Here is a 21,712-nt window from a genome sequence, read left to right as displayed (position 1 = left end):
ACAGAAATAGCCCAGATCATTTTATCTCTAATAAATTATTTTCACACAATAGGTATTTTATTGCAGTGATGTATTAAAAACTGAACCCTTAAAAACTGAATTCAAATGTAAAAAGGACATGAAGCATCCGTTATTTAAGGAAAGCCTCTCCGTGAAACTATTACTTTTTTCTACAAGTTCTGAGTGGTTCTCAGAGGACAGCGTGCATTAGCTGGTGCTGGGCCTCCGGCTCGGAGTGTCCACTGCAGCAGGCGTGGGGTGGCCCCCTGCTCTTTGAGAGCCCCTCCCAGATCAGCGCTGTCCATGTGGTGTCTCTGGCTTGTGGTGTGGATGGATCTGCAGCCCCTCCGGCAAAGTTCATTTGTGTTTGCAAAGTATGATGAGTTGTGGCGTCGTGGTTGCTGGTTGTCCTGAGAGAGAACACTGTACGGTTGGTAGAATGAGGTTGGGTTTTTCAGGATATGGACCTACAGCCAAACCTCAAACTCAGAGGGATTAGCTGTGTGACCATAAAACTGCTGGTTTCTCTTATATAAAACAAAATAGGAGTTCCCATCGTGGCTCAGCAGTTAATGGAACTCAGTCAGTTAGCATCCATGAGGACGTGGGTTCAATCCCTGGCCTTGCTCAGTGGGTTAACGATCAGGCGTTGCCGTGAGCTGTGGTGTAGTCACAAACTTGACTTGGATCCTGTGTTGCTGTGGCTGTGGTGTAGGCCGGCGGCTGCATCTCCAATTCGACCCCTAGTCTGGGAATCTCCATATGCTACGGGTGCAGCCCTAAAAAGACAAAAAAAATTTTTTTTTTAAATAAAATAAAATTTTTAAAAGGTTGAAAGAGAGAAGATAGAGGGGATATTCCTTTACTCAAGCTGAGAAGCCACGTCACACTCTTAGCAGAGGCCACCTCATTTACCCTGAAGCCCCCCCGGGGCCACGCTCTCCTTGGGAAAATGCCTGGACTCCTCCGACGGAGAGGAGAACAGGCAAGCGAGATCCCCAAGTAACCGTGAGCTGTGAGCAGGTGTCTAGCACAGAGACGGGATTGATAAAAGGCATCAGAATAGAGTCCTATTTCCAAGGGATCTCACTTGCTATTATCATTCGTGAAAAGCTGGGGTTATTAGTTATCACTTTATGAAACTGAGTGTGGGCACCAAGTTAATCCTGGCATAAGGACAACACCACAGACTGGATCTGTCTTCACGGTACAAAGTCAAGCAGGCTGTGTGTGCGCACATGTTCGTGTCCACGCACGTGTGTGCGTGTGTGTCTGTGTCTGTATTCCATTTGTTGTTGGGAAGCCGGGGGAGTTCAACAATATACAGCTTCTTTCTGAACCTAGAGTCCGAGTCAGACCATTACTCAGCAGGTAAGGAAGCCTGCAAAGCCTCTTGGGTCTGTGGTTGAAGACAGCTCATTTAGGAAACCTCTGGCCACAGCCAGCATCACACCAGATGTGGCTTATGCTATACAATAAAACAGACGGATGCTCTGGGTAGAGTGGATTTATATCTATCTTAACTTACTTTAAAAGGGGTTTGTGACATCTAGATATTTCCTACCAATGAATTTTGTAACATCTTTTCCAGAGATTTGGAATGACTTCTTAGAAAGTCCAGTTTAAATTACGTTCAGATAAATGAATTGGTCTGTTCAAATAAAAAATGTTAAAGACCACCGACTTTGTGAAGATGTATAGCTGGGGCATTCCACAAAAAGATATCTTTAATAACCACCTGAGGAATAATTATGAGCAAATAAACAGAGAGGAATATAATATTTTAGTTTAATAAAAACCAAAGATTATACTTTAACAGAAAAACATTAAATAATGCATAATTACAGTAATTGCCTAGACGCAATGTTTTAGACAGTAACATTCAAAATAACTCCAAATATCACAAACTAAGCATTATCATTATTGTAAGTATCTCAGTGTAACATGAGCCGTTCCCATGACCTCTAGGAAGTTCCCTTGTGTTTGTTCTTTATTTTTTCTCTAAATCTCGAATGACTATTTCTATCTGTAGACAGACACTTACATTCATGTGGTAGGAAAAATCTCTTGTTCGCCTAAGCCAGGTGATGCGTATTATTAAAAGAACCTCATATTTCTTATCGTTGGGTAAGAATAAATCCTGGGAAATTAAGCCCATGTGCCTGCCCCCAAACATTTCATCGTCTTAGCAAACGTAAGAGCCAGTTCATGAGCTACTTGTAAAAAAACGTTGACACAGAACACAGACACACACACACATACACACACACAGCCCCCAAAACAAAGTTCTAACAATTATTCTGAGGAACAAAATTGAGGGTGCACATATGGAAATATAATTTGATAAGTGATATTTATGAAATCTCTAGCCTGCCCACTGATACAGAATTTGGGGAATTAAACATCAATCGTCGAAAAGCAGCGCTCTAATCCGATTACCATCTACAGCTTTGGGGAAAACCTTCACAGAAGAATGCAGCCAAAGAGCAGCCTCACAGGAAACCTCACATTCCCGGCGTCCCGGGGACGAGGCGCTAGCAGACCCCACGAGCAGCAGCTGCCCGTCCCCATCCGTCCACGTCCCACAGCAAGTGCAACACTCGCTCTTCACACGGAGAAGTCCCGCTACCCAAGCAAGTCTTCTGCAAAAGCTGGGGAGACTGCTTGTGCACCCCCATGAAAAGAGACGTGAAAATTAAGTGGAGATTCAGAAACGAGCCTCCGTCTGATGCCACGTGCTTTCGTCAGGCTCATTTCCTCCCCAGCAACACAAACACCCCGCTTTCCAAACCAGACACCCCTCTCCTCAGAAGACAGCGAGGTCTCTGCAGAGGGCACCGCGGGGTCGGAACCTCCGCTCCAGCTGAGTGACCGGCACCAAGGGACCAGACACCTCAACACCAGTTTCATGATCCGTAAAGCAACAGCCGGCCTCTCTAGCAAGACGGCTGTGACCACACCTGAGACAACGAACCTGAAAATCTCAGTGAAGGAACGAAGCGCTGATGTACAGTCCGTGCGTCTCCCGAACCCCTCCTACGTAACTAGTTTAATCTACGAACAAGGTACCATCTTATAGATGAAGTCAGTGCGGCAAAAAGAAGTTACACGAGCAACGGCTCGCAGTCGGTCAGGGACAGGTCAGCACGTGGACCTGCAGGCGTGTCCTGGGGCTGAGGCCCTGAACCACCTGAACCAATGTGCTGAGCAAGGACACACGGACAGGAACGCAGGAACGCAGCGACACGGAAAGAACTGCCAAGAGAGTGGCCACCTGCCCCCCCGCCCCCCCAACAGTGCCTGCTTCCATCCTCCAGCCACGGCCCACATCTCCCACCCACCTGGCTTCAAGGTGTGTCATAAGCAGACAAACCCACCTGGGAGGTACACTGACTGTCCTTGAGCGTGAAGGACTGGCTTCAACCTGTTCCCAAACTTCAGCTTTATGGTGGATGGTGGTCTCACACACACACACACACACACACACACACACACACACACACACACACACACACAGGCTTTGGAAAATGACCCACATCTGCCATGAGAAAACACAGGCTACACCCAGTCTACAGTAAATCCTTTTGAGAGCACCTGCTATGTGTCAGGCAACGTAACAGGATGACAAAGACAAAGGCCTCATGTTTTAACGGTATGTAGAGGCTCTTCTTTCTTCTTATCCAAACAGGAGGAAAAGAAGAGCAAGGACCAGGGGCCCCTGGGCCTGCGTGTGTGTGTCTGGGCCCAGGAGGGAGATCCTCCCAGACTCGCAGTAAAGCCTTTGGAGAGAGTTCTCGATGAATTCTCTGGGCAATGATATTTACAATAAAGGCAGGCTGCCAAAGCAGAAGGCAAAATCTGGCTTGAATTTCCCCAGAGCCAAAAAATAATTTCTAAAAATATGCCTCGTCCACCTCTTGAAGTAAGAAAATGCTTTTTAGCAATTATTCTCCGTAATCCTGTTTCCCCTAAGTTTTTACTCCAGTCCTCATCTCCTCCTTTCCTCCATCCAGGACAGGCTGCTCGTAAGTGCTGTCAACAGCGTCTCTTCAACAGCGGGTCGAGGTCTCTTTCTGCTGCCTGAAAAGGTCCAACTCAAAATGGGTATCTAATCAGATTGTAAAATTATGCCTTTTGTGAAAAGCCTCTCTACTTTTTGCCCAAAGCAGGGAGGGAGGGATGGGGGGAAGGAAGGAAGGAAGGAAGGAAGGAGGGAGGGAGGGAGGGAAGGAAGTGTTTTAACCTTTTCCATTTGGAAATGACTCTAATATGCAGCACATCTGCCCTTCCCTTTTACTTCCACTTTACAATGCAGATTACTTTAAGCAAAGTAGGAGTCAAAACTAAATGCAAATAGGATGCAAAGGAATGGAGGGAAGGAAGGAAGAGGGGAGGGAAGGGCTCAGTCATTTTTATATCAAAGAAAACCTATCATTAAAAGAAAAACTAGGAGTTCCCGTCGTGGCGCAGTGGTTAACAAATCCGACTAGGAACCATGAGGTTGCGGGTTCGGTCCCTGCCCTTGCTCAGTGGGTTAACGATCCAGCGTTGCCGTGAGCTGTGGTGTAGGTTGCAGACACGGCTCGGATCCTGCGTTGCTGTGGCTCTGGCGTTGGCCGGCGGCTGCAGCTCCGATTCGACCCCTAGCCTGGGAACCTCCATATGCTGCAGGAGCGGCCCAAGAAATAGCAAAAAGACAAAAAAAAAAAAGAAAAGAAAAGAAAAACTAAATTCATATTCTTACACTAATTATTTGGTGCTGCATTCTGAAAGGATGCAGGTGTTGCGGTTCCTCTGCTCAGATCATCTCACCTGCACTGGTGTTTGGAACAGAACACTTACATACAGTGTATATTTTATGTTGTTAACACAATGACACAGAGAAAGGCAAAGAAAATACAATGTTTAAGAAGTATGTACTATAAAATCTTAGAACTTGATCATTTAAATAGACACTAGTCAAACTGGTAAAAGGTTAAGGCCATCATCCCAAGGTTAAGTCGCCCACACTGTGTAACAAGGTAAGTATTTAGTGGCCCAGCGAGCAACCTCAAAGAGAGCACGTGGATAATGACGGCAAATTAACCACGACTAGAGGGAGCTGCTCTCTGAGTACCTAGAGCACAATGCTGCCTCTCAAACACTACGTAACAATGAGAACCATGAACCTGCACAGTCTCTGTCCCCCAGATTTTGTAGCAATGCCCTAATGACGCATCACCTCTATGCTGAATTTCACAAAGCACTTTCCCACTCACCATCTTTATCCCCACACAAGAGGGGCAGGCGGGGGCGGGGGGGAGGCACAGATGGCAAGGTCGCCACCATTTTACAGGTTCTAGAAAAACCCTCAGAAATAAAGTGATTTACTCAGGCATCCACAAGCAGCAGATGGAGGAATCAATGTTTAAACCATTCAAACTCCAGTCGTTTGGTTCCATTACACTATGATAACCTGTATTTTACCTACGTGCTGCTATTATGATTTTTCATCCATTATCTTAGTTTTATACAACTGGAAACTCAGAAACTACTTTTATTTTTAATGAAGGCCATATCTATTATAATTCTCACCTACAATTAATAAAAGATAAAATTGAAAGAAGACATTAAAAACAACCTATGTAACATCAAATGAAGCAAAGTTCTTTAAAGTACATGCATATCACTCTGTTCCCTTAGGAAACAAGAAAGGCAGACAATGTGAAATTTCTAGATGTTAAAAATCCTTTCAAACTGCCAAAAGATTTTCAAAGCCTAAAATTTCTGATGGCTTGCATTTACTAGTTTTCTTTTAAATCTTTTAAAAATCACATGCGGACCTCCCGTTGTGGCGCAGTGGTCAATGAATCCGACTAGGAACCATGAGGTTGCGGTTCAATCCCTGGCCTCGCTCAGTGGGTTAAGGATCTGGCGTTGCCGTGAGCTGTGGTGTAGGTCACAGACTCGGCTTGGATCCCGCGTTGCTGTGACTCTGGTGTAGGCCAACAGCTACAGCTCTGATTAGACCCCTAGACTGGGAACTTCCATATGCCACGGGAGCAGCCCAAGAAATGGCAAACAAACAAACAAACAAACAAAAAAAAAAACACAAAACACATGCCTCGTCTCCTGTATTATCAATATATGCACTATTAAGATTTTACACCACTTTCACCTGACTAACTATGATACATCATTTACTCAGGAAATAGATATTAAACAGTACATCTATACCATTTTTAAAAGTAAACATCTCATGTTCCTTTATCAGCTAATTGCATTGTCAAACGTAAACAGGCTTACTCATGTAACTCCAAAATGGCAAGAAAAGCAGTTGGTTACTTCGGCAGGAAGAGAATGCAAACAACATGACAACTCGCAACAACCCAGGAGGGCGTTCACGTCCTAACCTGCACATTTCCATTAGCTTTAGTGATGGCTGTGATGCTCCCCAGGTCCTCTCCCAAACTTCCTTGCTCCAAAGAACTGAAACGACACCAGACTCTCATCTGGGTGTCACATGTGTGAAATAAGATAGACGACACACACTTAGACCAAACATGGATTGTATAAACAAGGGCCTATACACCTCTTATTAAAAAGCACTTGTTAAAAAGAGGTTATACGTTTGGCAGAGAATAAGATCCTTCGCCCAACAAGTACGAAAACGTCATACTGATTGTGACTTTTCCCAGCGCCCTCCTGGGAAAACCTGAAAATGGGCACACCCCAAGTCAACGCCGCTCATCCGAGGTCACACTCCAGCAAACGCCCTCCGTGGAGTCGAGAGTGGCGTCACTAAGCAGCCGTCGGTACCCACCCACGGGCAGGCCCGCAGTTCCCACACTCAGGGCCAGTAACGAAGGCAAATGTGACTGCGTTTCCTGCTGGGAGGAGACTGATGCAACGAGCTGCCCAGACAGGGACGGACAGGCGGCCGTTTGTGGCTATTCCCTTGGATCCACAGAGAAAAAAAGGAAAGAAGAAAACTTAGAAGCTGCAAGAGAGATAAATAAAAAGGCCTCACTGTCTGAGGCTATTAATAACAGCAGCCTACAGAACCGTAAACCTGAAGACTTCTTTACAAGGCATCTCTGCAGAATAAAAGAATAACCGATGCTCATGAGGATACAAGGGAGACTATGAGATTCACAACGTGCATCTAATAGGAAAGGCATCCCGCGATTTGGGAAGATTTCTATGTAAAACAAATTATTAAAAGTAGATACTTTAAAAGTTACATTTCGGTAATCTGGAAAACGTTTTCATCCCAGAAAGGCTGGATCACGGAGGCGACGGCGGTCTGTGGCAGGGTGCACCGCAATGTGGCACCGCGATGTAGCATCCTAGCAATGCACGTGGAGGCCACCAAGAGAGGACACCTGGCAGAGAAGCCAGCGGGGACCACGGCTCACTGTGTCTGCGGTGCTGGGGCCCAGGTCGGAGCCCCTGAGCCTCTCTTTGCTTACAATTTGTCCTCTTTGGATTATTTTAAGAACCAAAGGAGCAAACTTTCAGTTACAAAGTAAAGAAGTCACAGGGATGAAATGTACAGCATAAGGAATACAGTCTGTAATGACTCTGTAAGGTGACAGATGGTAACTAGACTTAGCGAGTAGATCATTTCATGATGTACAAAAATGTCAAATCACAATGCTATATACCCGAAACTAACATAACATTGTAAGTCAATTTATACCTCCATAAAAAAAGAAAAGACCTCATGTGAGGTCCTGAATATAAAACCGTCTAACAAGCTGAGAATCCCCCCAGGTCTGTAAAGTGCGGCTGCCCGCGTCACTGTCCGGGTCCCCAGACAGCTCCCTGCAGCACCCGCAGCGCCCGAGCTCCGGGATGTCTGCCCCCATCCGAGGGCCTGACCGCCCACAAATCTGGTTTCCTCGTCATCCATCAGGTCGGTGCCGTCATAAGCACGTGTGCGTTTACAAAACCTGTTCACTTGGGGGGCTATACAGCCTGTTGCTTTGACCGTGCCCAGGCTGCCCCAAGGCACCAGATCCAGACATGGGCACCTGCGCAAAGGGCCCATTCCCCAGGGCTCTGCACCTGCTGTCGCTCCAGCAGAGGGCCTCCCTCCCCTTCCCTCCCCTCTGCAGGAGCATCCACACCAACTCATCAGGTTTTTCCTTCTCTCTGCCTCTTCTTTGGGGGGTCAAATGCCCAGACTAGCTCAGCCTCTGGCACACGGGTCCAGCTCTGCCTGAACTGCTGGACCACCAGCCTTAGCCCTGGACACTGCCAGTTTTGTGCACTTCCTTATCAACAACATTCGGCCCTCAAAACAACCCACTGGACTGAAGTGCATCAACATGGAACCTAAAATAAACATCACTCACACACAGCATGTTAATTACGCAGAGAGCCGTGGGCATGCTCTCCAAAGCACCACGATGTGGCCCAACCCAAGCTGCTGCCCTGGGTGTGATGCCAGGGTGCGAGCGGTTCCAGGGGTCCTCTCTGGTCCTCCGGCCAAACCTCGGGCATAATCCCCACCTGTAAGCTTCACCCTGCTGGCTTTCCCCCCACCTTTGGGGCTCTCGGGTCCCCCTAGAGGGGTGGACGCCACCCACTCGGTCGTTCACTCATACACAGCGTGTTAATTCAGACTGAGCGCATTCTTCCTTTCTGTTCACTCTTTTGCAGCGTATTTTACTTCCAGAAGAAACTGTGCCCTATCACACATTCTTAGGTTGACATATCAGAATTTTTACCACAAGTTTAAATAGATGCGAATGATGTATGTTCTCACATAGCTTTTACAGCAAATATGCCTTGTATGTATTTTTGGCCAAACCCTGGAGCTGAAGAATAGTTCGTTCAGTCTGTGGAGTCTGCCCACTGCCACTACTGGAAAGCCTGCCTTCTATGCCATCAAATACTCAAGTCAGACCGACTTTCTGTCTGCAAAGGTTTTTTTATCATTTGGATACACATGCTGCCTTGCAGCTCCCTTCTACATTAGAAACGAAGACAGACAATGAATGCTGGACGGATGGAAACCTGGGGCTGGACCCTGAGCTGAGAGCTTGAGACGCAGGGTCTCCACAGCCACAGACACTCTCCCCGGACCCTCCCTCAGAGCCACCCCTTCTCAGAGGGTGCCCTGGTTCACACCCCACGTTCACACCCTGGGGGCAACCAAGCACAGTGCGACTTGGACAGAAAAGGGGGAACCTTTCTTCTTTGGTAAGTGGGAGAAGCGCAACTATGAAAAGGAAGAGGAAAGGCAGGCAGACGCTCTCAATCAAGACACTTATTCTTTAAATCCTCTTCTTAATCTCTTCAAACTTTTGCCCAAGCCCCCTCTGGAAAGTGAGCACGTCAATTGGCAGTCAGCTGATAAAGAATTTCCACTTCAAGAGACTCCCAGACTTGGGGGCCTCCTGTCACCTCCCCTGTGTGAGGGCACTGCCAGTATCCCTGGGGCTGACTTCACCCCCCACCCTCAGTCTCCCCAGCCCCAGCATCACACATATGACGACAGACGCCAGCAGGCTTCCCTCAGGCGTCTCCGCTAATGTTGCCATTGCCTTATTCATTCATTACTATTACGCAGGCATTTATTAACAATAACCCACTGGAATGGGTTATTATCATACGCATGGAATGGATATATTATCACACATTATATACATAGTATACATTCCGTATGTAAACCTTGCTACAATTTTCCTAACATATTTAAGGCATCGAAAGGCTGCACTGTCCAGTGCACGATTACGGGATCCGAGATCAGTATCTTAACAGAGGAAGAAAGACGTGCACAAGTATGTGTCACAGGGCTTTCTTGACAAACTGGCCATTCTGAGCACGAGGTCACTGACCTCGGTGTAACTCAATCAAGTCATCCACAAACAGGGATAGAGCGCTGTCTTTGCCCCAAGCTAGTCCGACTGTATCAAACAAAATAAAGCGCTCTGCCTAAAGAAATGACACACACATCATGCGCTTCTCATGGATAAGCGCGTACTTATACACGTGTCTCCTGATTTGTCTTATTCTTTGTAAAGTGATTCAGGACTAAAAGATGCTAAAACAAACAAACAAACAAACACAGTGATAGAAATTCTATGTGGAGAACACAACAGTTTCTGTTTCATGAAATTGCTGCCTTTCCGATATCCCACAGAGGCGGAAGAGCTGGAGCAGGGCACCCCGACGTACACAAGCGGACCTTCCAGAGCAAAGAGCCAGCAGGCCACACTGCTTTGGGATGGGTGTCCACTTTCCCAAACTACAGCTATGATCTTGGATACTCTCTATTGAAAGGGGGTTACTGCCTTCTAAACACCCAAAGGAAGAAATCTGTGTTCGTCAACAATAATGTATTCTTCTAACACGAGGCGTCAGCGCCGCGGTCCTCTGCCAGTTTCTGTGAATGAGCTCATTCATTTATGCACTGTCTGTTTTGCTGCAAGGGCAGGGCTGCGAAGTGACAACAGAAACTGCATGTCCCACGAAGTCTAAAACGGGTACTATCTGGCCCTTTACAGGAAAAATTTGCGCCTATGAAAACAATAATTTCATATTAGATGTTTTCATAGAATATGCTGGCTTTACTGTTTATTTTAAACGTCTCTTTATCATGAGTCTTAAGCAAGCACCATACTGATCAAAGTATTAATAATTTAATCACTTACTTTATATAACCTCAGGATTCAGAAAGATGCAATAGTAAAGATTTTTTTTACTAACATAAATCCCACCTGTGCCAAATTTATAAGGAAAGCTACATTCTCCATGAAGTGTTTTCTTTTGGTTTGGCTTTGTTTTGTTTTGTTTTTGGCCATGCCCATGCCACGTGGAAGTTCCCGGACCAGACATCAAACCACAGCAGAGACCCCAGTGCCTCTAGTGACAACTGCAGGACCCTTAACCTGCCGCGCCGCAAGAGAACTCCTCCCTACGTAGTTTTAATATTGTATCTAGAAGAATCTCTTTTAAAAGCTGAGGACAGGATCACCAAAACGCTGTGAACCTGATGACTGAACACGTCCGGGTCCCGTTCCTAACCTCCACAGAGGGGTCCGCTTCCAGCTGGCGCCCACCCGGAGTGCCACGCGGCCCTCCAGCAAGGGCAGAGGAGTCCAGGAGCGCAGAGCTGGCGCTCCCAAGAAGGGCGCTGGCCCTCAGCCACCTTCTGGGAGGGAGGCCCTTCTGGGGCCGGGGGGCGGCGGGGGGGGGCGGTAGTGGAGCCCTTATTGCCCACGTGGCCACCGGCTTGAACGCCTTGCTTTACTCCCTCTCTCCCATCTGCTGGAATCACCTCCCAAATAAACCACTGGCTCTGCTTCCAGGGAAAACCAAACCAAGAAACGAGTTCTCTGAGACCTGTCTTCCAGGGAAACTGAGTGAGTAAGGAACCTGCCAGAGTCAGAGGTGTGACCTCAGGGTGATTTCACAGAAATGCAGCCACACTCGACTCTGGAAAACCTACGGAGTGGTCAACCCAGATCTCCTTAACCTCTCACTGGCTTCAGTCCACCCCTCGCCTCCCCCGAAACAGCTACCAAACAAACCGCTGGTGGGTTCACAGATCCTGCCCCTTGAAGGCGATGTCCTTACCTTAGGTGGGAGGGGGACAGAGCAGGCGACATCACCCAGCAATCGAAGCAGCAGGTCAAACCCGAAGACAGGAGCCTTCTCCGGAGGACGGGCCATGCTGGCTGCCAGGGCCGGCTCTGGGGCAGGCGGAAGGCCCCCGGCACCCCTACCCCCGCCTCCTTCATACAGACTTCTCCACGAGGTCGCAGATACTTTTAAAAACCAGAGGCAATATTTTAAGGATTTCTGAAAACAGCTCTGCACTTCTTCCTTTTTCTAAATTTTAAAAAAATGTTTGAAGTAGAGTTGATTTACAATGTACCGATTTCTGCTATACAGCCACAGGACTCGGTTGTATACAGACACACATTCTTTTTTATATTCTTTTCCATCATGGTCTCCCCCAGGAGACTGAATATAGTTCCCTGTGCCGTACAGCAGGACCTTGCTGTTTTCATGTCTCTTTTAATGCTAAAAAATGAAGCTGAGCTGCTCATAATTAATATAAAATCAAAACAAAAACATTAGAAGTCTAAAACTGTTACCATTCCAGACAATTCCCAAGTGTTACATGACTTAGACCTGCTCTTTCATCTTCAGGGTAAAGTACTCAGAGGAGGCGAATAGATTCTGAGCACCCCGTTTACAGACACACAGGGCTTAGCTCAGAGATTAGGCAGAGCTGAGATTTGAACCCCCATTTTTCCGCCCCAAACACATGCTTCCAGGGTACCCTGCTGCTTCTTAGGGATCCATCATTCAATACACACTTCTTATTGAACCCACCCTTCAATACACACTTGGGGAGGGACTCCCACTGAAGCCTCTGCTGGTCACCTCAGGCAAAGGCAGATGAATAGGTGAGCAGTTTCTGTGTCCTGACCGACCAATGACCCAGGCCAGTACCCAGGCAAGCATCCAGGCCACTACCCAGGCCAGTATCCAGGGCAGTACCCAGGGCAGAAGGAGGGAGGCAGCGCTGCAAAGCTGAGTGCCCTCCTGCATTTTCTTCCCATTTTTATGAACTGTTCCCTACAGAAAAGCAGAAGGCAATTCAGTATTTTTTTAAAAAATATATACATATCTACTAACAGTGTTAAGGAATCCCCAAAGATCATAACAGATAAAAGTGCAATTCCTCAAATTATCTGTAAGGTTTTAAATGAAAGGAAGCCAACTCATTGATAGTTTTGTTTCAGATAAATGCAAACCAGATGTAGAATGTTTTTTTAAAAACAGTTTAAAGTGTAGCCTCAAAAATTCACCCTCGAAATTGTTCATGGGACATTCTCACCTTTCTCCAAGTTCCAGTGCATTGAGTTACCAAAGAAAAATGTAACACCAGCGCAGAAGTAAGACCATTTACGTGGTTAATTAAGAATACAGATCAACAACCTACACAATTCCAAAGTGAATAAAGAGCCAGCTGCAAAGAAAAAATTACACATACAAACCAAATCTAAGTGATCCTGTCCTCTGGATAATGGCCCAGAGACAGGAGCTGCGTCCTCAGCGGGGCGCACAGCTCACCTGAGACCTGTCCTGCATCCAGGGCTGCAAGCTGCTGCGCCTCCGCACTCAGCTCAGGCAGCAGGGGACCCAGCAGCAACAGCCCTCTTAGGTCAGGCTGAGTGAATGCGAACAACTCAGAGGCATGAGAGCATAGAGGCCAGCGCTGCTGGAGGTGCAGAGGCTCCGTCAATGGGGAAAAGGACCAAAAAAGCCGTTCAAAATTAGATTCCCCTAAATGGGAGAATTCTTATGGCAATCACTTTTTTTTTTCAGTTCTTTCTCTTTCCAAAAATTCTTCATTTTTATTTTCAACACATTTTCCTTTAATTCCTTGCCAAGAAAGTGGAATTGCTCTAAGACTCCAGCCATTTCCTGGTATCAATGTTTCCAGAAGCTGTACTTCCTGTAACTACAAAGAAACACCTTTCCTGGCCAAATGGATGCTGGAGGCAGTCTTTTTCTTCACTTCCCTTTGCCACCCGACCATCTCCCTGCCACCTGATGCCCTCCCAGGCGCCGCCGTGCTGCCCTCCCAGGAAAGACAGTCTCCCGGGGTTCACTCCCAGCCCAAGGACAAGGACGCCATGCTGTCTGGCACCTGCTGTGCTCCAGGCGCTCTTGCCTACACTTGACGTACATCATCTCGGTTCATCCTCAGGACAGTCTCACAACCAGCAGCAAGCCGTCCACCGCAGGCTTGTCTAACTCCACAAGGACCATGGTATCCTCAGCATCTGCATAACCGACACATACGCCATTTCTCAGCACCTCAGACTATCTGCCAATCCTTACTGAGAAGTCACCAGTCCCAAAGCACCGGGAAATACTGACCAGCGCCAGCAGAGAATCGACCAAGAAAAAGTGAGCACAGCATGAACTGTTTGTATCTCTTTCCACACACCCCCTCTCAGGGCAGATGTCATAAGGACACCTGCAGAAAGATGAGGTCATCCCACAGCCTGGAACCCAGTACCTCTCTGTATTAGCAACACAGAGCACCTTTCACCAGACTATAACCCAGGTATACGAAGTCATGATCATTCTGAATCTCGAAAATATGGTCAACATACATTAAAAAAATGTAACAACACAAAATAGAGTTCAAAAATCACTTAGGGAAAAAAATGTCCTAATGATGGCCCATTTGACAAAAGGAACAGAAGAGTTACAAAACACAGAAGGTGCCAAAACGCTATAGCTACGGTCGGCTCTCAGGAGAAATGAAATTCAACTAGAGCACCACTACTAATAAAGAATAACCTTTAACATAAAGGCATTCCCAGTGACCTGAAAAGCCTCTGAAAGCCTCTGCAGTGCTCAGCCGAGTGAAAGGACGCGATCCCCTCCCCCACCCCACCCTCGAGCCCCACTCCAGAAAAGAAGCACAATAACCACCAGCGCGTGCCCTGAAGGCCCGGCAACTATGAGAAATGCGCCTTTCAGAAAGAGGCCTAAGGACGGGCAAGCTGAAGTTTCTGTATCCCCAAGGCCAGGGTGTGTCACATGGGTTAACCGTGTAAAAACCCCAGAGCAAGGGTCAAAGAACTTTGTTAGGATAGTGGCAGGCGGACGTTTAGGCTTAGGAAAGGGTTTTCACAAAATCCAGTAACTAGGAAGGAAGTAGCAGCTAAAATAAAACCAATGGGTGGACTAAGAGGAAATAATATTAAGTGATAAGACAAAGAAAAACGTCAACATTATAAGCAGCACACAGGAAAATCGGCAGGGTTGATATTCCAACTAAACCCAATCAGATACTTAGAGAAGCAGTGACTACTAAATTCAAACCCAAAATAAGTCAGAGAGTACAGCAAATGCACGGATCTAAAGAACTCAGTTCCACAATGGCACAGCCAGAGGGAGGGCACAGTCCTTGCGGGAGAGCGGCGTCTCCGCGGGCACGGGCGGGCTCTCAGCAGGCCTGTCTGCCCAGGTGGCGCCCACAGCGGAGGCAGGTGTCTGCGGAGGGATGAATGAAGGCGGCATTCACAGGGTGCCCGCTCCTAAGGAGAAACCAAACCCTGTAACCACAGCATAAATCCTAATGCCCCGCCGTGGCCCCGCTGACGGGTATCGCTAAGTGGCAAGGGAACATGAGGCCACATCTCCACTCACTTGAGAAGCACTAGAATGTCAAACCCACGTTTTCACAAGGAAGACATTCCGTTTCTTGCCAAAATGTAGTGATTTCCACCAGATGAAGCTGGCTGGGCAGCTCTCCAACGGTGTAAACAACAGTTCTATCTCCAATGTGAAACCATAGACGCCATCAGAGTCAGAAATTACATTAAAAGAGAGGAGTATTGTTTTTTCTCACTGTCAAAGCCGTGCATGACGTAGAAAGGGACTTGATAAGTATGATGTATAAGAGTGATGTATGCGATTGTCGAAACATTCACGGTTTGACATTTTGGGCTCCTGCATGGGAGATGTAAGTGGGAGGCTAGAGGAAGGCAGAAATCAAGTGAACAAACTTCAGGGGCTGAAAAACCAATTTTGATCTCAATACGAGGACTGTGAACAACACAACAGGATCGACCACAAAGCACGGTGGCTGACAACTAGTGAAGGAGCATCTCAGTAAAATCCTAATTATTTTTAAGTTTAATTTTTGAATAGGTAATAAGTCGTTATTCAAAGGCAAAAGCATAGGCAGGTGTGCACTGGAAGTCTCCCCGTAACTCCTGCTCACGTCCACCTGGTCCCCCCACTCCGCCACCCCTGCCACCTCCACCTGCACGCCCGGAAAGTGCCATCAGCGTGTGCCTGGGCTTCCGCCCGGTTTCTTCACGCAGCACCCACACACACAGGTGTGTACTCCTGTTGTCCTTTCTCGCACAAAAGCTTTACACCCTGCTTTTTTCACACAGAGCTGTGTCGGGAAGAGCTTCAGGACACTCATTGCACGGTGACAAATTCTACTTAGCCAGGTGGATCTTGACGTGGTTTCTTCGAATGCTCTCCATCCACCAGTGCTGCAGAGATTAATACCTGCGACGTCACCTTGCCAATGTGTGAGTACATCTGAATGACAAATTCCCAGAAGTAAAATTACTGACGCAAAGGGTATGTGCCTTTTTAATATTGATCGATACTGTCAAATTGCCCGCTTCGGGGGCCGTGCCCATAGATGCCCCCATCAGGAATGGGACCAGCTTGCTCACAGAATTGCCAGCGGTGTGTTAAAACATGTATTCAGTTTTGCAGATCTGACAGGTGAAAATAGCACCTCGGAGTTACATGAAAGGGCGCTTATCATGAATGAGGCTGAGCAGCTTTTTGTTCGTATCATTTGATTGCTCTGTATATATGGGTTGTTCTTTTTTGTAACCATTTCTAGGAGCGCCTCCTGTGTTAGGAAGGCTGGCTCTCCGTGGTGCCATGAGCTCTTAGGGGTTTTCTCGAGGGCAGTCTGGTGCTGCTGGAACTCTAACTGAGGGCAGTCTGGTGCTGCTGGAACTCTAACTGCGCTGTAGGAAGCAGGATAGAGACATGCAGGAAGGCAGAGGGGGTCAGTGCAGGAGGCTTTGCAGGAATACATTAGGATTTTGTTAAGGCTTTTTGCTAGTGTAGACTAACTTATCAGTCTTTGCTTTGATCAATTCCAGATTTGAGTCACATCTAAAGGCTCTCCCCATCCCAAGGCTAGAAAGGAATTTCCTCAGTTTTCTCCTATGATATCTTTTTTTAAAATATGTGTTTAAAAATAGGATCCATATGGAATTTATCCTGGAGGTGTAGTAAAAGGCATGGTTTAATTTCATTTTTTTCTGGAGGACTACCTAGTTGTCCCCAAATTATTTATTCAACAGTCTATCCCTACTCCTCCCACATGAGATGACACTTCTAAAATATACTCAGTTCCTTTATGTGTATGGCTCTGTCTTAAGATTTTTCAATCCTATTGTATTTGTCTCTCTATTCATAGGCCAGTATCACATTGTTTTAAGCACTACGTTTTTATAACTAGGTCTTTAACCTGCCTTAAAATAATTAGATGATATATTTAATCATGAGGCACAAAGAGTATTATCCTAAAAAAGCACAGACGACTGAGGAGAAAAGAATGTTTTTAAAAGTAAACTTCTGGTCCTGGAACATAAAAAAAAATCAAAAATATATGTAATCCTAATAGCAAAGATAAAGTATATAATTACCAAATCTAGGAAACCCTAGTAATCAAGCCTTTTTGGATACCATTTTAGATGTTTGCTTTGGAAGCTGCTAAAACTATAACACAGAAACACATAATTACATCATGTACAAATAAGTACAACTTGAATTCCATATACTGGTGATGCTTTTCTCCAGCAGAGTGACCTGCTCTCCATGCAAAATTGCTTCTTATAAGTACTTACCAACTTTTAATAGTCTAAATATGCTTGTATTCTCATAAATAATTCATCGTATTCGAACACATGGCATTGTTTCAGCACTTTATAGGCAACACTCTTTCTCTTTCCTGGTGTAAAAAATGTTTTCATCCAAGTGAAAGGCTTTCCATCACCACCTCAGCAACAAAACGGAGGCATCCGAAATGCTCTAAGCACTTGTCCCCTGTTTCCAGCACCTACTGGTGCCACCCCACGCCCAGTCACACCCCAGTGGCTGTGATCCCCATAACCCAGAAGCCTGCTCATGGGTGCCAAGTAAGTGTATTTGAATCACATGGAAAAGAAGAAGGGAAGTTTCAAGTTATGCTTGCAAAATTTAACCACCTCATTGCTTGTTTCATTATTCCCTTCCTTTGGGAAACCTAATATTTTTAAAGGAACATTTTGATCATTTTCTCCCACTTAAATACCTTCACTTACTCATTCATTAAATTTACTGTGCTTGGCACTGTCCTGGGCACTGAGGTTAAGAAAAAGAATAAAACATGCCTCCCGCCCTCCAGGAGCACACGCAAACATGGACAGGCAGCAGCGACAGATGGGGCCGGCGGCAAGCTGGGGGGCAGGGCGGGATTCCAGGGACCCAAAGCTGGCCACAGGGGGGAGGGGATGTCATGACCAGCACCAAAAGTTCAGGATCTAGGAGCAGTTTGGCACCGGGCGGGGCTCAGTGGAGGGCGGATCCGGCAGGAGGCAGCAAGGTCACTGCACTGAGAGTTTCACAGCAGTGTGGAGAGGAGCGCGGGTCGGCCCGTGGGGCAGTGGGTGTCCTTAAAGGGTGTCTTAAGTAGTCTTCCGTCACTCTAAAGTCACTGCTAAAGTGCCACCACGACTCCTTTTATCTTGTCTGCCTCGCTCAGGACAAGCGGCTCCTTGAAGGCAAGGGTGGGTCTGGACATATTCATTAGCAGCGACGAGGGCAGCCGCGGGCGCAAGCAGATGGGCAATAAACACCTGCGCGTTGTTACATCACCCGCTAACAGTGCGCTCCTGGCACCTCCCAGCCCGTCCCCCCGACCCCCCCCCCGACACGCGTGACCTCGCTTGGCCCACCCGCCGCCTCGTCCCTTCTCTCCTGCATGAGCCCTCACCACCACCAGACCACCCGGCCTCCTGCCTCCTGAAGTCCCTCGGTTCTCGCCTCTGTCCAGGAGGAAGCCTCCCCTCGCTCAGCTCCACATACCAAACAGTCTTCCTTCCTCAAGACGCCCCTCAAATTGCATCCCGCTGGGCAGGGGTCCCCAAGACGGGTACTGAGAGCCTACAAGTGTTCACACCGCCTGGTCCAGGGCACTTGCGGTGCCCAGGAGGGCAATGTGCACGGCTCTGTGCCACCCGCTCGTCCCCAACCGCTCAGACTTCCCAGCCTTTAACCACACAACCTTCCTTCCAGAACGGTCTCAATCGCTCCTTCTCTCAGCTAAGCGTCCGGTCTGGGCAGGACCTTCTCATCTGCCCTCCTGACTCCTCCAAGGCCTTGGGCCGCTCATCTCCTGCTGCCCACGCGGCGAGCCTCTGGACCTGCCCTTCTATTCCACGCACCCAGATGCCCAGAGCGCTGCCCAGCCCGCGGAAGGGGCAGGTGGGATCTGGGAGCGTGCTGGCGGCTGCCCCCTCAGATACACACTTCTCGGCACACACCCGCTCCCCTGCGCCCAGTTCTCTCTGAGGAACAGTCCCCTTGCTGTCCCCACACGCCCTTCCTCCGCCTTCCGTAAAGTGTGTTCTGCTCTTCTTTCCTGTTCTTCAAACGCCTTTGCTCAACAAATAAACCCTCCATCTCAGCACACGGCTTCTTACGCAGCACCCACCAACCCGGAAAGGTCCAGATGGGCCTGAACTCTGGGGAGTAACTGCGCAGAGAGGCCAGGGTGCTCTCCCGCCAGCTCTGCTCCTGCCCTCTTGTCACTCCCCTGCCTCTTTCAGGGTCCGCTTCAGAACCGTGCCTTTGACCTAGACCTCTACCTCCCCGCGGCTGGCTCCGGAGCCCTCCTGCCACTCATCAGGCGGGGGTCGCGCCCGACCCCGCACAGCACTGGTCTGTGACTGCCAGACCCCTCTGTCCCTCCCTCAAAGCCCCCCCATGCAGCAGCCGCGGACGCTGGGCGGGGGGCACACACGATCCCATGTTTTAAACCCTGGGATTACAGTCTTCATTCTCCAGCCCTGGCCCATCAACCCTCTGGTTTCCAGACTTATTTACCCACCTACCTCCTCATCATCTCCAGCGAAGTGCGCAGCGGGCATCTCGGAGGTAACATCCCGGAACAGGACGCCTGATGCCCTGCCCGCCCTCCCCCAGCGGCCCTCACAGCACAGCTCTCCTTGTGCCCAAGTGCTCTGGCTAAACCCACAGCTCGGGCTTGGTTCCCCTCTTCCTCACGCCAGGTGCCCAACGCACCTGCACACGCTACCCATTCTGCCTCCGAACACCTCCCAAAGCCGCCGGGTTCCATGGACCTCATGTCCATCATCATCGCTTTCATCCAAGTCACCCGTCTTTTGCCGCGACCACTGTGGTGCCCTTCGGGTGCTCCGTTTCCACAGCAGCCCCTAGATTCACTCACCAGAGTGCAGCCAGAATGAGCTTCTGCGATCATAAATCACATATCACCCACCTGCCTACAACCTTCCAGCAGGGTCTCCTTGCACGTGGAGTAAGACGCAATTGTTCCCCTGACGTACAGAGCCCTAAGCTGGCCCGCGTGCCTGCCACTCCCCTTGGCTCAGTGGTCGAGGTCCCTCCCCCGGGCGCCCTTGCCTGGCATCTGCAGGGCAGGCAGCACCTGGTCGTCTCCATTGCAGTTTAACTTCCCCCACACACCATCAGGGGCCACCCAAACTGGAAAAGCCACACTGTCAGCTCTCTGCTTTAATTCAGTGCATACAATATGATACTTGGTATTTTTGATATTTGATATTTTTGGTTTGTACATTTGACAGCCTAGTGGGTACACCATTGAGAGGAGGCGTCATATAAGCAGACACCCCTGGCACCAACAACAATGCTCACCAGAGTAGGGGCTCAATGCTATTTCTTTTCTCAAGACATAGAACCCTGAACCCCACCCCCACCACCGCAAAGACACACCGACACACCGGGCCACGGATAAAACCGGTGCTACAGAAGTAACCCAAGCTGCTGTAATGACAATGCAGGATCCTTAACCAGCTGTACCACAAGGGAACTCCCTCATCTTTGAATTTTCAACACAATATCTGAGCTCCTTCCATATATGTGTCAGGCACTGTTACAAGCTCAGGATGTAACCAAGTAAGACAAGCCCCTGCCCTCAGGCTCTCACCAAGCCTACCTTCCACCTTGAGAAGACAGGCAGTAGACAAGCAGGCCAGTAAGTGAGCAGGACAATTCCTGAACTTGGTGAATGCCACAAAGAACACCAGGACACTAGACAGCCTCTGTTTCCTCTGTGAGATCTTGAGCAATTCTGTCATCCTGGAGTTCTACCTTAGACACACTTAAATCAGCTGGAGGAGCCTGATTTACATTTTTAAAGGAAATCTAAATGTTTTGAGTTAAAACTAAGAGTTTTCTTTTTAGGAGAGAAATATTCTTTTTTCTTTCTTTCTCAGACCTCATGAGCTGTTTCTAAACAAGCCAAAGTGAACAGTGTACTAACTGGTACGATGTTAATTAACCACACCAAGTCTAGTCTGCTTTATAGTAAACAAAATCTAATAACTATCCAGGGCACTGCATTATTGTTTCTTGTGATGAAGACTTTTAAGATCTACTCCCTTAGCAACTTTCGAATAAGCAATACAGCAATATGGGGGGGGGGCACTCCGCAGCACAAAATACTTCACCGGGGCCTTGGATGGAACCCAAGCCCTGGCAGGGACCGGAGCCACCGCAGTGACAACACCAGACCCTTAACCTGCCCCCGCACCGCCACGGGAGAACCCCTGCATTACGATCAGCAAGCTGCATGTTACAGCCCGAGAGACTCATTTATTTACTACCCTGCATTTATTTTTCTTCATGGTGTAGAAAAAGTTTTAGATGCAAAGTGACATAAAGTTAATATATCAGGTTGACATGGCAGAAGACACAGCACCTTCTACTGTTTCCACTGTTGCTCATTTAAAGGTTTAGGGATTATCTTTGTTTACGGCAGTTTTTTGAAATGAAAAGAGGAATTTCGTGAAATCAAAATTAAAGACTCTAAACAGTTCCACTGAGTTTAAACAGCTTGTTCTTCCAACTGAAGACCTGATTCTTCCAGCCAAGACAGACC

The 21,712-nt window shown here is 47.9% G+C and overlaps 1 protein-coding gene and 1 long non-coding RNA gene across 23 annotated transcripts in view; both read right to left on the bottom strand.

The window, feature by feature from the left end:
* PDE10A (phosphodiesterase 10A) overlaps positions 1-21,712 on the bottom strand; it is a 568,650-nt gene that overhangs the window by 249,049 nt on the left and 297,889 nt on the right. The gene's annotated exons all lie outside the window — the stretch shown is intronic.
* LOC146405879 (uncharacterized) lies at positions 1,987-6,251 on the bottom strand. Its single transcript, XR_014843607.1, has 2 exons — positions 6,025-6,251; positions 1,987-4,656 (listed from the first exon to the last, which is right to left on the bottom strand). It is a non-coding gene; the product is annotated as an uncharacterized LOC146405879 (long non-coding RNA).

The sequence above is a fragment of the Sus scrofa genome, chromosome 1 (genome assembly GCF_054392235.1).
Source record: "Sus scrofa isolate SSC_HxYL_T2T_F1_AM1 chromosome 1, Sscrofa_HxYL_maternal_Yorkshire_Landrace_v2.0, whole genome shotgun sequence".
Classification (NCBI taxonomy): domain Eukaryota; kingdom Metazoa; phylum Chordata; class Mammalia; order Artiodactyla; family Suidae; genus Sus; species Sus scrofa.
The sequence above is the reverse complement of the archived record's forward strand: the minus strand, read 5'-3'. Positions and strand labels throughout refer to the sequence as shown.